The sequence below is a fragment of the Canis lupus genome, chromosome 21 (assembly GCF_003254725.2).
Source record: "Canis lupus dingo isolate Sandy chromosome 21, ASM325472v2, whole genome shotgun sequence".
NCBI lineage: Eukaryota > Metazoa > Chordata > Mammalia > Carnivora > Canidae > Canis > Canis lupus.
Genome location: NC_064263.1, coordinates 34386981 through 34399865, shown reverse-complemented (window position 1 = coordinate 34399865; position 12885 = coordinate 34386981). Strand labels below are relative to the sequence as shown.

The 12885-nt window shown below is 42.8% G+C and overlaps 1 pseudogene; it reads right to left on the bottom strand.

Moving 5' to 3' along the window:
* Positions 1-11761: 11761 nt before the first annotated feature.
* On the bottom strand, positions 11762-12556 carry LOC112667961 (RNA-binding protein 7-like; annotated as a pseudogene).
* Positions 12557-12885: the final 329 nt, after the last annotated feature.

Here is a 12885-nt window from a genome sequence, read left to right as displayed (position 1 = left end):
GCAAAGACGTGGATGGAACTAGAGGGTATCATGCTAAGCAAAAGTCAGTCAGAGAAAGATGATTTCACTCATATGTGGAATTTAAGAAACAAAACAGATGAACATAGGGGAAAGGAAGGAAAAATAAGATAAAAACAAAGAGAGAGAGAGAGAGAGAGAAACCATAAGAGACTCTTAACTATAGGAAACAAACTGAGGGTTGCTGTAAGGGAGGTGGGGGGGGGGGGTGATGTGGTAACTGGGTGATGGGTATTAAGGAGGGCACTTGGTGTAATGAGCCCTGGATGTTATATGCAATTGATGAAATATTAAATTACCTCTGAAACTAATAATATACTATATGTTAATTAAATTGACTTTAAATAACAAAGTAAAGAAAGAGTCATCTTTCATGTCAAATTCATTTCATCTTCAGGCTTGTCTTCCATTGAGGGGGTGAGTCATGGAGATCCAAGGCTCGTGGGCTATGCAGGAAATCTAGAATAGGCTTCTGGTTTCAAGATTCTGTCAATTAGGGACTCAGTCAAGCAGTGTGTGTTTATCGCCTCTTCCCCAGGATGCCTTGCTCTGCACTCAGAGAGGTTTACAAGCCAGACTGACACCAGGCAAGTCCCACGGAGGGTGGGATCCATGGTTGTTGTGTGCTTTCCAGCTTGTTGTCTCTGAAGCTATAAATATTTACCAAGTGAATGTGGAGGTGTCCGTCTCCAAAGAGTGTCTGGGGTGATGTGTATGTAGGGGGCGGTGCTGGGCAAGTGAGAGACCTAGGAGGCTGCCATGCACTGTTGATGCATTAAAGATTGAAGATAAGCAATTAGAGCCCCACCCAAGTCAGTGTCTCTGTAGCCCAGGGTGGGTGGCAGATTAATCTGTAAAACCTGCACATCTCAGCCCAGAAACCACAGGCAAATATCAGTGAAGCAAAATTGGCTTCCCAGCACTGCTGAGTTTATAAACTTTCTCAAATTCCCATATTTATCTCTTAAATGAAGCCAGCAACACCTCCATATGGCTGACAGCTTTGCCTGTGCGTATGTGGATAGGCTCAGTAAGGGAAACAGTAAAAGTCTGGAGAGGGCCAGATTTTTTTGTTGTTGTCATTTTATGGATTTAATGGAGTAATTGGTTGTTAAAATGAAATGGCTTCACTCTTGGTTGCAGTGAAGGCTCTAAGATCCTGGCCCCTTCCTAATTAAGATCACTTCTGAGTGCTTGCAAAAGGGTGACCCCTCACTTGCCTAAGGACAGAAAAGAGTTGAAGTTGAGGTGGCCAGGAGAAAGACACACTGGAGACCTCTCCCACTGGCCCCCTTCCCTAAGTAGAAAGCTTCCTTCTCTGTGTTCCCACAGCCTAGGTAAAATGTCAGTCTCCTTTGTTAAGCTGAAAGTTTTGGAAGGCAAGGATTTTGTATGTCTCATTTGTATGTCTCTTGCACTTACACAAAGCCTGATAGGTAATAGCTGTGCCCACAAATTTTTTGATACTTCTCTCTTCAGAAGGTGGAGCCTAATTCCCTTCCTTTTGATTGTGGACTAGACTGATGTGCTCCTAATGAACAGAATGTGGCAAAGTGATGTGTGACTTTTGAGACTAGGTCATAAAAGATGTGGCTCAAGTGCTTTTGGATCCCTGGCTCCCAAGGAAGCCAACTGCCATGTCATGATGACGCTCAAGCAGCCCTAAGGAGAGGTCCACATGGCAAGCATCTGAGGCCTCCTGCCAACGACCAGCACTAACTTGCCAGGTGTTTCCTTCTCCCAGGAGGGAGACTCCCATCTGACCTGGGAGGACATTCAAGGACCTTGCCTCCCTAGTCCATTAAAGTGGTTAACAACCACAACCTGTTGACTTAATCTTCTTTATTTCCTGTGAATTGAGGCATGGTGGACAGAAGGTACTGAGAGAAGACAGGATAGAAGTGAGGCTGGAAGGTCTGTCTTCACTGAGGGTTTCTGGTTGGCTTTGGCTAAGCCTGACTGATTCTGCCGAGAAAGGCAAGGAAGGGAACCTGCAGTTCAGGGCCCCCTCACCTCTTCTCATTGGAGAGAACCTTGTGGTCCTGGTAAACCCCGAGATTCCAGCACAGCTCTTGCCAGAGGAGGGAGAGCCACTCAAGAAAGGATCTTCCAGATCTCTCCGTCTACCCTGGTGCCCTATGTGCTAGTGAGTGGTCTGGAAAGACTGCTCTGTAGAGCCGAGAGAGAAAGGCTCTTACCCAGCAGTAATACAAGAGCATTAAGCCAGCTCTCCAAGTGATGCCTCCAGCAGGGAGGCCTGTTTCTCAACTTCTTGAGGCAATTGGGGATAAGTAAACTGCTCATTTCAAGCAAACTAGCTGAGGGTAAAAATTGACTTCTCCAAGAAGGTAGAGCCTTGGCAATGCTTGGTGTGTTTTCCTCAAGCTGGGATCCTATACCTTTCTTTTCTTTTTTTAAAACTTACACAATTAATATATTTCATTATAAAATAAAGTTCAAACTATTTCAGTTTTATGGAGTAAACAAGAGAGTGTTCTTTATAATCCATCCCCTCCCTCATCCCATTTCCTCCCCACAGGTAATTACTGCTAATACTTGGGCATGGAGCCTGCCAGACATCATGTAGGTGTCACACATTATACATTGCCCTGAAACTTGTTTATTTTTCCATTTGATGATAAATCACCAACATTTTTGATCATGATATTATGTGCAGATCAAACTTGCTGTGTTTTCTAATAACTGTCTAATCCTCTGTAGTGAGAGGAAGAATACAAGTATGCTAAGAATAACCACTTTGCACTACTTTTCCATGGAGTAGGGAGCAAGAGTGTTGACAGGACACCCAGTGGAGTTGTGGAGAGCTGAATAATGATAGCAGGGGAGGCACTTGTAGCCTGTGGCCACCTCAGGTAGAGAGATGAGAAGGAGAGAGAGAGGGCAGGGGAAGAGGTGTTGACCAGATGGAATATAAGGGCCTGTAAAGTGACCCCTCTGTGCAACCCTCACATCTTTAGCACATTTACTAAGTTCATGAACTTAGATGTTCCCCATCTCTTGAATGTTTCATTAGCAACAACGTTGCAAGGATGCTATTTCTGGATCAAAGTGTGGGAATTTCTCTATGGCTCTTATGATATCATTAAATTTTTATCTCAAAGGGCTGTAAGGAACCATGCTGCTACTTATAATGTTTCCTTGTGTCTCTGGTAGGGTGAAAGGATCCCCAGCTTAGGATGCATACTTCTAGAATCTGTCATTTGAGATACTCTTCACAAAGTCCGACAGATCAACGCATAAATATGGATGCCTGTGATGTGCCAGTCCCTGTGCTGCCCTGTGATGCCAAGGAGGCTGAACTGGCTCAGGTATCCAGCTTGGCTCCCAGCTCCACACTGCTGACAAGCGTGAGGGTCAGGGCATGTGTACAAAGCATGGCCACAAACACTAGGGAATCCACAGGCCAGAAGTAGCAAATGTGTGGCATCTGTGCTCCACTCCTTCGTCCAATGATTGATTGTGGATCTTTCTTGGTGATTCCAGGTGCTTCTTGTGCTTCTTCAGAATTCTTCTCAACACAGTGCTCTTCCAGGCAGTTATTAATCAATCAGATGGATTGAATAGGACATATTTTCCCTCTCTTCTATAAGTTCAATCTAAAATGGGATTTAATTTTTTTTCAAAATGTGTATTAGATTAGAATACACAACCAGTGACATTTAAAATGCTTATCCAAAATAAAAAATTAAAATAAAAGAAATAAATAAAATGCTTATTCATATTCCACCAAAGGTAAATGTGTGTACTTGAGAAAATCTTGGATTGGTATAAAGATGGGTGAGCAGAGGGGAAGCAAGTCCCCAGCCACCAACTTCCTGAAGGCTGGCCTTGGTCCCATCTGGTGAGCCCATAAGCTCATATCTGAGGTCCCAGACACTTGGATGAGCAATGGTGGCTGGTTGGTAGTTGCTAAGAAACACTCAGGAAGTGGCTGGGGCACATCTGCTGGGCCTGGGGTACACTATCTGGTAAGAAGTCAGGGCCTGGAATCAAAAGAGGAAAGAGGAAGGTATGTTCTGTTCAGAGCTGTTAAAGGCCTTTCATGATCCTTGGACTTGAATTAGAAATAATAGGGGCAGAGGAAACCCAAATGAAAGCCAGAATGGCTCTAAGTCTACAGCTGGGTGAACCACCTTGCACAAGATGTTTCCCATTAGCTTCATTTGCATGAGGGCAGTTATTTTTCTTGTGATTGGGCAAGAAGCCTCTTCTCTTCTCTACCTTAATCCCATCAAAGTCAGACCGATGGGAATCAGCTTCAGAGACCAGTTACTTCTGACTCAGGCAACATCTTCCCCGAGGGGCTCCTATGGCCATTCCCTAGCCCACTTTCTTACCAGCCCTGGTGTCCCTTTGAGCTTGAATTGAAGCCTTCTTGGTTTTAGATCTTGCATTTCTGCCCCTATTCTGTGCCTGTTCCTCTCCAGGCTCAATTTCACGTAACTGCCCATCTGTTTCCTATCTACCATGGGTTCTTATGGGCTTCTCTTAGTGCCCGGAGCCACTCACTCTGTAGAACTGTAAAGGAGCCTGTCAGATTCATGAATATTGGCCTCACCCTCCCACCTCCTTCTGCCAGCTAGGCCTCAGCTGTCAGCCCTTACGGGCCTGTTGGCTATCCTGGCTCCTGGGTGACCATCGGGGATTTGCCAACTGTTGTCTATCCTGAGTGGCATGGCAGGAAGCCCATTGTGTTAACAATAGTGAATTGAACATGTCCACACAGACAGTAAAATAACCAGGCATAGTTCACACAAGCCCAGGACACACGATAGTATAATTCATAAGGATATCCCTCCGTCTGAGACAGTGGTAGATGGTGTAAAAAAGAATAAGAATTTCATAGGCAGCAGAGGTCAAATCTCGGCTCTGCAACTTAATAGTCTGGGCAAGGTTTTTAATGTTTCATAGCCTTAGAGTCCTCATTTGGAAAATGAAGATAAATAAAAGTACCTAACCTATTGGGTTGTTTTAAGAATTAAGTGAAATTAGTGATCATGACTTAGAGTGAGAATTTTTAAATGGCAAGTGTATTAGTTTATTAGAGCTGCCATAATAAAGTATCACAAGTGAATGGCTCAAACAACAGAAATATTTTGCCTCATAGCTCTGGAGGCTAGAAGTTCAAAATCAAGATGGCTGTGGGGTTGATTCTTTCTGCAGTCTGTGGAAATGTCCAGCCCTTTTTCTTTGGCTTGGAAATGGCCATGTTTTCCCTACGTTTCTTTACATGGTTCTCTCCCTGCATATGTGTCTCTGTATTCAAATTTCCTCTCTTTCGTCTTTTTTTTTTTTTTAATAAGGATACAAGTCATTGGATTAGGGCCCACCCTAGTGACCTCATCTTAACTAATTACATCTACAACAACCCTATTTCCAAATATGGTCACATTCTGTAGTACTTGGGTGTTAGGACTTTAACGTGAATTCTGGTGCGGTGTAATTCAACCCATAATAGTAAGCTATCATTATTTGTCAGGGGGGTCTTATAAAGCTCTGATTATTGATGGGATTTTAATGGAATTAAATGGTGACCATTCAAACTTATGCAGTGAACCTCATTCTACTTGAAATACTGTTGTATCAGTCACTAGTAGTGGTAGGTCTATGGGTGACCTTATAAGCCTCCAAGTTCATGTGTAGGAGCTAATTGTGAAAAGATTTTTGTTTTTCCTTTTTCCCTAACCAGTGGTAGCAGTGGTTATGAGGTAGTGATGGTGGTGGTGATAAACTCCCAAGCGTCAGACAGAGTATACTTGAGCCTGGTGTCCATGTTGGATCCCTAGGACTGAGAGCCAGGGCCAGATCCTGACTCTGTTCAATTCCTCTTGTCATATCTCCAACCCAAGTCAGTATGAAGGAGTTTCATGCTTCACAGCAAATTCCAAGATCACTGGGAATTTAATCCCTACGGAATGGAGGAGAGGGTGGCCTACTACCCTCTCTGTTCTGTAGAAAAGATGGGCTTCTATGGAGGCAAGGTGTTGTTTTTTTTTTTTTTTAAGATTTTATTCATTTTTTCATGAGAGACAGAGAGAGAGAGAGAGGCAGAGATGTAGGCAGAGGGAGAAGCAGGCTCCATGCAGGGAGCCCAATGTGGGACTCGATCCAGGGATCAACCGCTGAGCCACCCAGGCCTCCCTGGAGGCAAAATTATAAGCAGTACCCAGTAGCTGACAACTGGGCTTTTTATGCCACACCAATGGAAATAGGAAAGCTGAAAACAGAGGGATGTTGAGGTATATGTAGAGTGGGATGGAAGATCTTTCATGACCTCCATAACCTCTCCACACCCAAATCCACAAAGCTATTCACTGGAGCCCAGTGTCATCGCTGATTCTCACTTCTCCTCCTCCAAGGGGAGCCGTATTCAGGAAGTCTCTGCCCTGAGAGTGGGGAGCTTGAGTGTCTGGGATGCCCACTTCTGGCATTAATGTTTCAGTCTCTCAGCACCCCAGTGACCTGTAGTTTGGACAGTTGTCATGTTTGCTTCCCACCAGGTCAAGGCTATGCCTCTAAACATTGTGGTAGGATTTGTGTGGCTAGAGACAGTAGTGAGCCCTTGGTGTGTGGCCAAGCCTGGGGGCACTGCAGCTTTCCCTTAGTATCATTCTTGAGGGCAGGCTGGCTTTGAGTAGGACATAGGGACAGGTCACTCTTTTTTCTCTTTTCTATTAATTATCCTAGAATTTCCTTTCTAATTTGATCTTTTAGCTCAGCTCAGTTTTTTTTTTTTAAGTGTGTGATTGTGTTTTTTTTTTTAATTTTTATTTATTTATGATAGTCACACAGAGAGAGAGAGAGAGAGTGGCAGAGACACAGGCAGAGGGAGACGCAGGCTCCACGCACCGGGAGCCCGACGTGGGACTCGATCCCGGGTCTCCAGGATCGCGCCCTGGGCCAAAGGCAGGCGCTAAACCACTGCGCCACCCAGGGATCCCAGCTCATCTTAGTTTTAGCAAATATTTATTGAATATACACACCATGTTAGCAATTTAATACACGGTACAACCCTCAAGGAATTTACATTCAAATAAAAGTTTAAAAAGACAAGGAAAGGGGTACCTGGGTGGCTCAGTCAGTTAGGTGTCCAACTCTTGGTTTCAGCTCAAGTCATGATCTCATGGGTGTGAGATTGAGCCCTGTGTTGGGCTCCATGCTCGGCAGGGAGTTTGCTTGAAGATTCTCTCCCTCTGCTCCTTCCCTCACTCTCTCTCTCCCTCTAAAATTAATAAATAAATCTTTAAAAAAAGGACAAGGAAAAATTCACTGAAACATAGGCAGAGAGAGAGAGACAGGGGTGATTTTCTAGATGATGACAAGTGTTAAGAGGCAGAGAGAAATGAGAATTTACTTCCAACTAGAAAGACTTCATGGTGGAGGTGGTACTTGTCTTGAGCTTTGAGGAATGGCTAGAATTTCAATGGGTGCAGAGAGGGAGGAGGGCTTCAGAGTGGAAAGAATAGATTGAGAAAACATAGGAAGTTCAGAACATGTAGAGTATTATGGGAGAACAAGTGTTTAGGTATGACTTGAGCATGGGGTAGAGGGTTTATGTGGAAATAGAATAGGAAATGAAACTAGAAAGTTGTGCTTAGATTGTATAGAATTCTAGATGTCTCACTAAAGGACTTAACTTTTATTCTGTAAGTGATGAGGATGACGTTGAAGATGTTCAGACCAAGTCAACAACCTGATCCAAATTGTGTCTTAAGTAGACTGATCAAGTAGCTTTCTAGTTATGGATTCGTGTGGTAGAGGTTGAACGTGGGAGGGGAGGGCAAACTGGAGGCTGCTGCAATGGTCCAGATAGAGATGTTGGGGTGGGTTTCATAGGTTAGGAGTCAGAGTGTGTGAATGGTTACTTAGACCAAGATGAGCAAGAGAGGCTGGGGACCAGGACTGCCCCTCCTACCCCAGGCTGGACAGGCACAGAGGATTCTGAATGGCACATGTGGTGACCAAGGAGTAAGCAGCAATTATCTCCTGTCCTTCAATAGCATGGGTCTAAAATAAGTTGGTGGTGAGCATGAGGACAGGAAAGCCCAAGTCCACAACAGCTGGAATGGTGCCCTGAAGCCAAGAGTTCGTTATGGATCCTGCCGTGTTGTGCATTTTGACTGGACACTTTCTCCATTCTAGTCCATACTCAGGACTCTTGCTTGGGTCAGATAGGCAAGTATCTGGGCAAGCTTGTTTTCTATCTTATTCAGGTACTAGAGTCCAAGAATTGCAAATTCCACCCTCTGGCCTGATCCCTGTACCAGAGCTTCTTCCTCAAAGCCTCTCATGTTTTCCAAGACCCAAGCTTCGGTTGTAAGAAAGATATGAAAATACTGGTCCTGTGTCCTTGTGGGTCTTCTGAAATCCCTAGAGATGCTTCTTGAATCTCTTCTAACTCACTTTTCCATTGTTCTTTCCATGAGAATGGAGAGTGGGGGGCAGGTTTGGACAACCTCAGCAAACCCCCTATTATATTCCAGATGCACGTTCAGGCACACGCACGGCCCAGGCCCGGACAGAGCAAGAGACCACCACCACCTCTTCTCCCAGAGCCCATGGCAGTTGGGCCCATAGTCTCCCATGCTTACTAGTTAAGTCATTGCTGGTTCTGCAGGAATGGCTCTATACTTATTTAGTAGCTTTGGCTACTCCACTTTACAGGAATACCCCACTCCTCAAATGCTGGACGTTGGATCAGGTTTTACTTTTTTTCTTCTTCTTTTGCACACCATCTGGAATTTTTGCACCTCTACCGACAAACTGCAATATAGAGAGGTCTTGATTAAGCCTTTGGCCTTCTCCTCAAACAGGCTTTCCTAGGTCTCTGTAACTCAGTTGTCAGCAGGAGCCTCCTTAGTATTTGAACTCTGGAAAAGATTGCTTTCAATCCTCGATTCTACAGTCCAGGGAAGTCCAAAGTAAATCTGCCATGAACTCTTCTGGTGCTTCTGCTTCTGGGCTCTTGCAACTCTGTAAGCCATCCCGATTCAACCTGCAGACACAATTCAGCCCTTCATTGCTGTCCACAAAAGATCCACTCAGTGAATATTTGTGAACGTAGCAGAGGGAGAGGGGGAATATCACACATCCCAAAGCTTTCTTGTTGGCTTCTTTCTCTTATTTCCATCATGTTTTCCTCCAGAGTATCTAAAAATCTCCTTTCTCCTTTACTGTGCAGAGCTGTCCTCCATCTTACTCTTCTCTGCCAGTTAACACTCAGATTGTTGATGCTCCGCATTCTACCCTGACAATTTTCCATTTGTTTTTCCCAACAAAGCAGTTCTCACCCTTGAAGGAATTCTAGTGGAATTCTAGTGCCAACTCTTACAATAATAAAAATTTTTCTGTCTGATTTCACACGTATCAATTTCAATGTATCACACTGAGAATTGGGGTTTTAAAAGTTCCCTCTTGCCATTAGGATACTCTTGGTGCAATTTAATAGGAACTTAATTCAAAGTGTCCTAAGTGATAAAGACTATTATTATCTCACAAAATTAGAAACCCAGAGATAGGTTGGCTCCAAGCTTTAGGATTCAGCTCTGCCTCTTGATTCTGTCCCAAACTTGGCCTTAGACTGGTAGCAAGATGGCTGCTGCAGTTCCAGGCATCATAGCCAGACCCCACAAGGTGCAGAACAAGAAAGAGTGGTTCTTTTACCACTTCTCTTCCTTTATAGGGAGGACAACTTGTCCAGAAGCCCCTCAGCAGAAGCTGCCTTCTCATCTCATTGGCTTGATTTGGTCACATACCTAAACCCACAGCTGGAAAGGGGAATGGGATCTGTGATGGTTCAAATTAAGCAGAATCACCCCCTGATGATGTGGAGCATCTACTGAAGCATGAAGCTGCATGGAGGATGATAAATGCCCAAGCAAAAGTGAGGTGCCTCCTGCACAGATAGAACACTCCTGTGCCTCTGCTTCCAGGCCCAGAATCATGGCTGGCTGCTGTCTCCTCCCCTAGCTTCAGTCTGCTCCTATAGCTGGTAGCTGGAGAGAGCACCCAGTAAAACTGAACCTCTCCGCCTTAAAACTCTTCTCCCACTTCTGCACAAAGGACAAACCATCATCTTTTTGCATTTAATATTCCTATGTTTTGAGGAATTATTCTCATCTTTGTTTCCCTGTTTAGAACATACGAACAATGTTTTGCAAGTATTTGAACCATCTATTTTTTGAGAGAAGTTATAGGCATTTGGGAGATTCCAAAACTTTCATTTTACTTTTAGAATTGATTGAGGGTTTTTTGGGTGGGTTTTTTTGTTTTGTTTTGTTTTTGCCTTTCTCTACTTAGAGCAGTGGTTCTCAAACTGCAGTGGGAATTTCTTAGAAAGCTCATTAGAAAAGATCGAAGTCTGCGTTCTACTACCTCCAATCTGAAGCAGAATCATGGAGCTGATATTTAAAACAAGCACAGTAGGTGATCACATGTTGAGATTCACTACTTTAGGAGAAGGCATTCAGATCTGAGCCTGACTTGACAAGTTAATTGGAGGGGAGCACCATTTCAATATCATGTAATTCTATTTTTATTTATAGAAAGGATTTTTTTATGTTTTCAATATATTAAAAAGCAACAGAGTACAAATGCTGTAGTTAATACTAAAAAGGATCCGAATTTTTCAAGGAATGATTTTTTTTTTATAAACAAGTTCTACAAGTTCTAAAAGGAAAACTGCATCTTGATACACAAAGGTTCTGTTAAACAAGATTTAAAAATTTTTAAGTCAGAAAATGTTTAAGACTAAATTCTTTCAAATGTTCAAACCAAAAAACCACCTCTACAAGCTTCATAATAAAATGTATCCTTGTACACATGTCCTGGGCACTTTGATAATGTTAAAATTTTTAAAATGTGAGTGATAGAGGCAGCACGTAAAGGCTTCATGAACCTTTTTCTTTTTCCTCAAAAAAGCATACTTTCAGTAAAACATTTTACCATTTTTATCCGACTATGCATTTACATTTGTGTTCTTCCTGAAAAGGGGGATTTATATTAACACTGTATTTTTAATGTAAAAAATACATTTAGAAATATTTAACTTCCTGAGAGACTTAGAGTTATACATCAAAATGATTTAATGAGCAAATTCTAAAATTTTAGAATGAGATAGCATATATAAATTTACAATTTTATGTTCACTAAGAGTAAAACTCAAAAGACCATGTCACAGAACTTACACTAAAAATTCTCTAAGAAGTCCTGTATGATTTATCCCCAAACTTTACCAATAAGCTTTCTAAGTAAACTGTATCACTGAAATTACATTTTCTCATTAACAAAATACTGATAGTCATTTCAGACTACCAAACTCGAATGTTTTCTATTATACACGCCAAAATTTGATTCACTAACAAGAAACTTTTTGCAATACAAAAAGATAAAAAAAAGATAACAGATAATTAAAATATTTGCTTTATAATACAACTCATATAATACATCCCTTCCTCAAGTGTCTAAAATGATTAGGAATTGTGGCACTTTCTTTTGCATAAAACCCTTTCTTCTTCATAAAACCCTGAGGTGAAAGGTTATTAATGTAATAAAATTGGAACCACAACTCTTATTTATGTATTAGACTAGCGATAGGTTTTAAAATTTTGATAAAGTGGCAACTTGTAAAGCTGCTCTGCACAGTTTAACAAAACATTTCCAGGCCAACTGAGCCAAAAGAGCCTAGAATGACCCTATAACAACATCGTCCTTTTAATACTTGTTAGTGTCGAGATGAACACCATTTTCCATCTCGGTTACTGTCTCTTCTGTTATCATAGTCATGGCTCCAGCCTTCGGGATTTCTATCTTCATAGAAGTAGTCATCTCTGCTTCCTCTGTAATGATGGTCAGACCCATGATCACTGTAACGCTGTTCTCGGCTCTAATGTCTATCTGGTATATAGGGATGAGAATTCTGTCTGCCTTTAGGGTGTGATGATGGTGTATCTTGGCGCCACTGGGAGCTTGAAGACTGGTTAAAACTGTGACTATGTGATGGGGAAAATCCTGATGGATCCAGGTGTGGAGAACCAAATTTCCCACCATAGGACATCTGTCTCAAAACACTGTTCATCACTGCTTGTCTCTGAAAATTTTCTGGAGAAGAGAAAGATCTCTGAATTATCTGTGCTGATGGAGTCATAGTATCCACAGTCCTTTCATACCTGCTAGGAGATGTAGAGGTAGGGCTTGAGTTTCCAAGATGATGCTGGGGATACAACAAATTGACATCCCGTGAGGCATGGCTACTTCCTGATCTAAACTGAATTTTGATGGGCCTCCCAAAAAGTTTGATTCCATTAAGTAGGTTCATCGCATAAGGAACAGACACTTTGTGCTTGAAATTCACAAATGCAAACTGCTTTGGTTTACCATTTGGGATTTTCACTTTTACTATAGGCCCAGCCTGGTGGAAAAGCTCGAAGAGGAACTCCTCTGTCACCTTCGTCTCCAGGTTGCCCACAAAGAGCATGCGGTCCTCCTGCACCGCCGCCCCCATGTCAGCGTCGCCCCCCGCACGAGGCCGAAGGGTCTAGAAAGGATTTTGTTGAATGAAAACCAAATGTGATATGAATTATAGGTTGTCAGGAGACTTTTCCTTTAAGTACATTCACAAATCAGAAAAGAAACTCTCTCTTGTAAAAGTGTCTTCCTGGCAGCCAGGCTGGCTCAGCGGTTTAGCGCCTCCTTCAGCCCAGGGCCTGATCCTGGAGACCTGGGATTGAGTCCCACGTCGGGCTCCCTGCATGGAGCCTGCTTCTCCCTCTGCCTGTGTCTCTGCCTCTCTCTCTCTCTCTCTCTGTCTCTCATGAGTAAATAAATAAAATCTTTAATAAAATAATA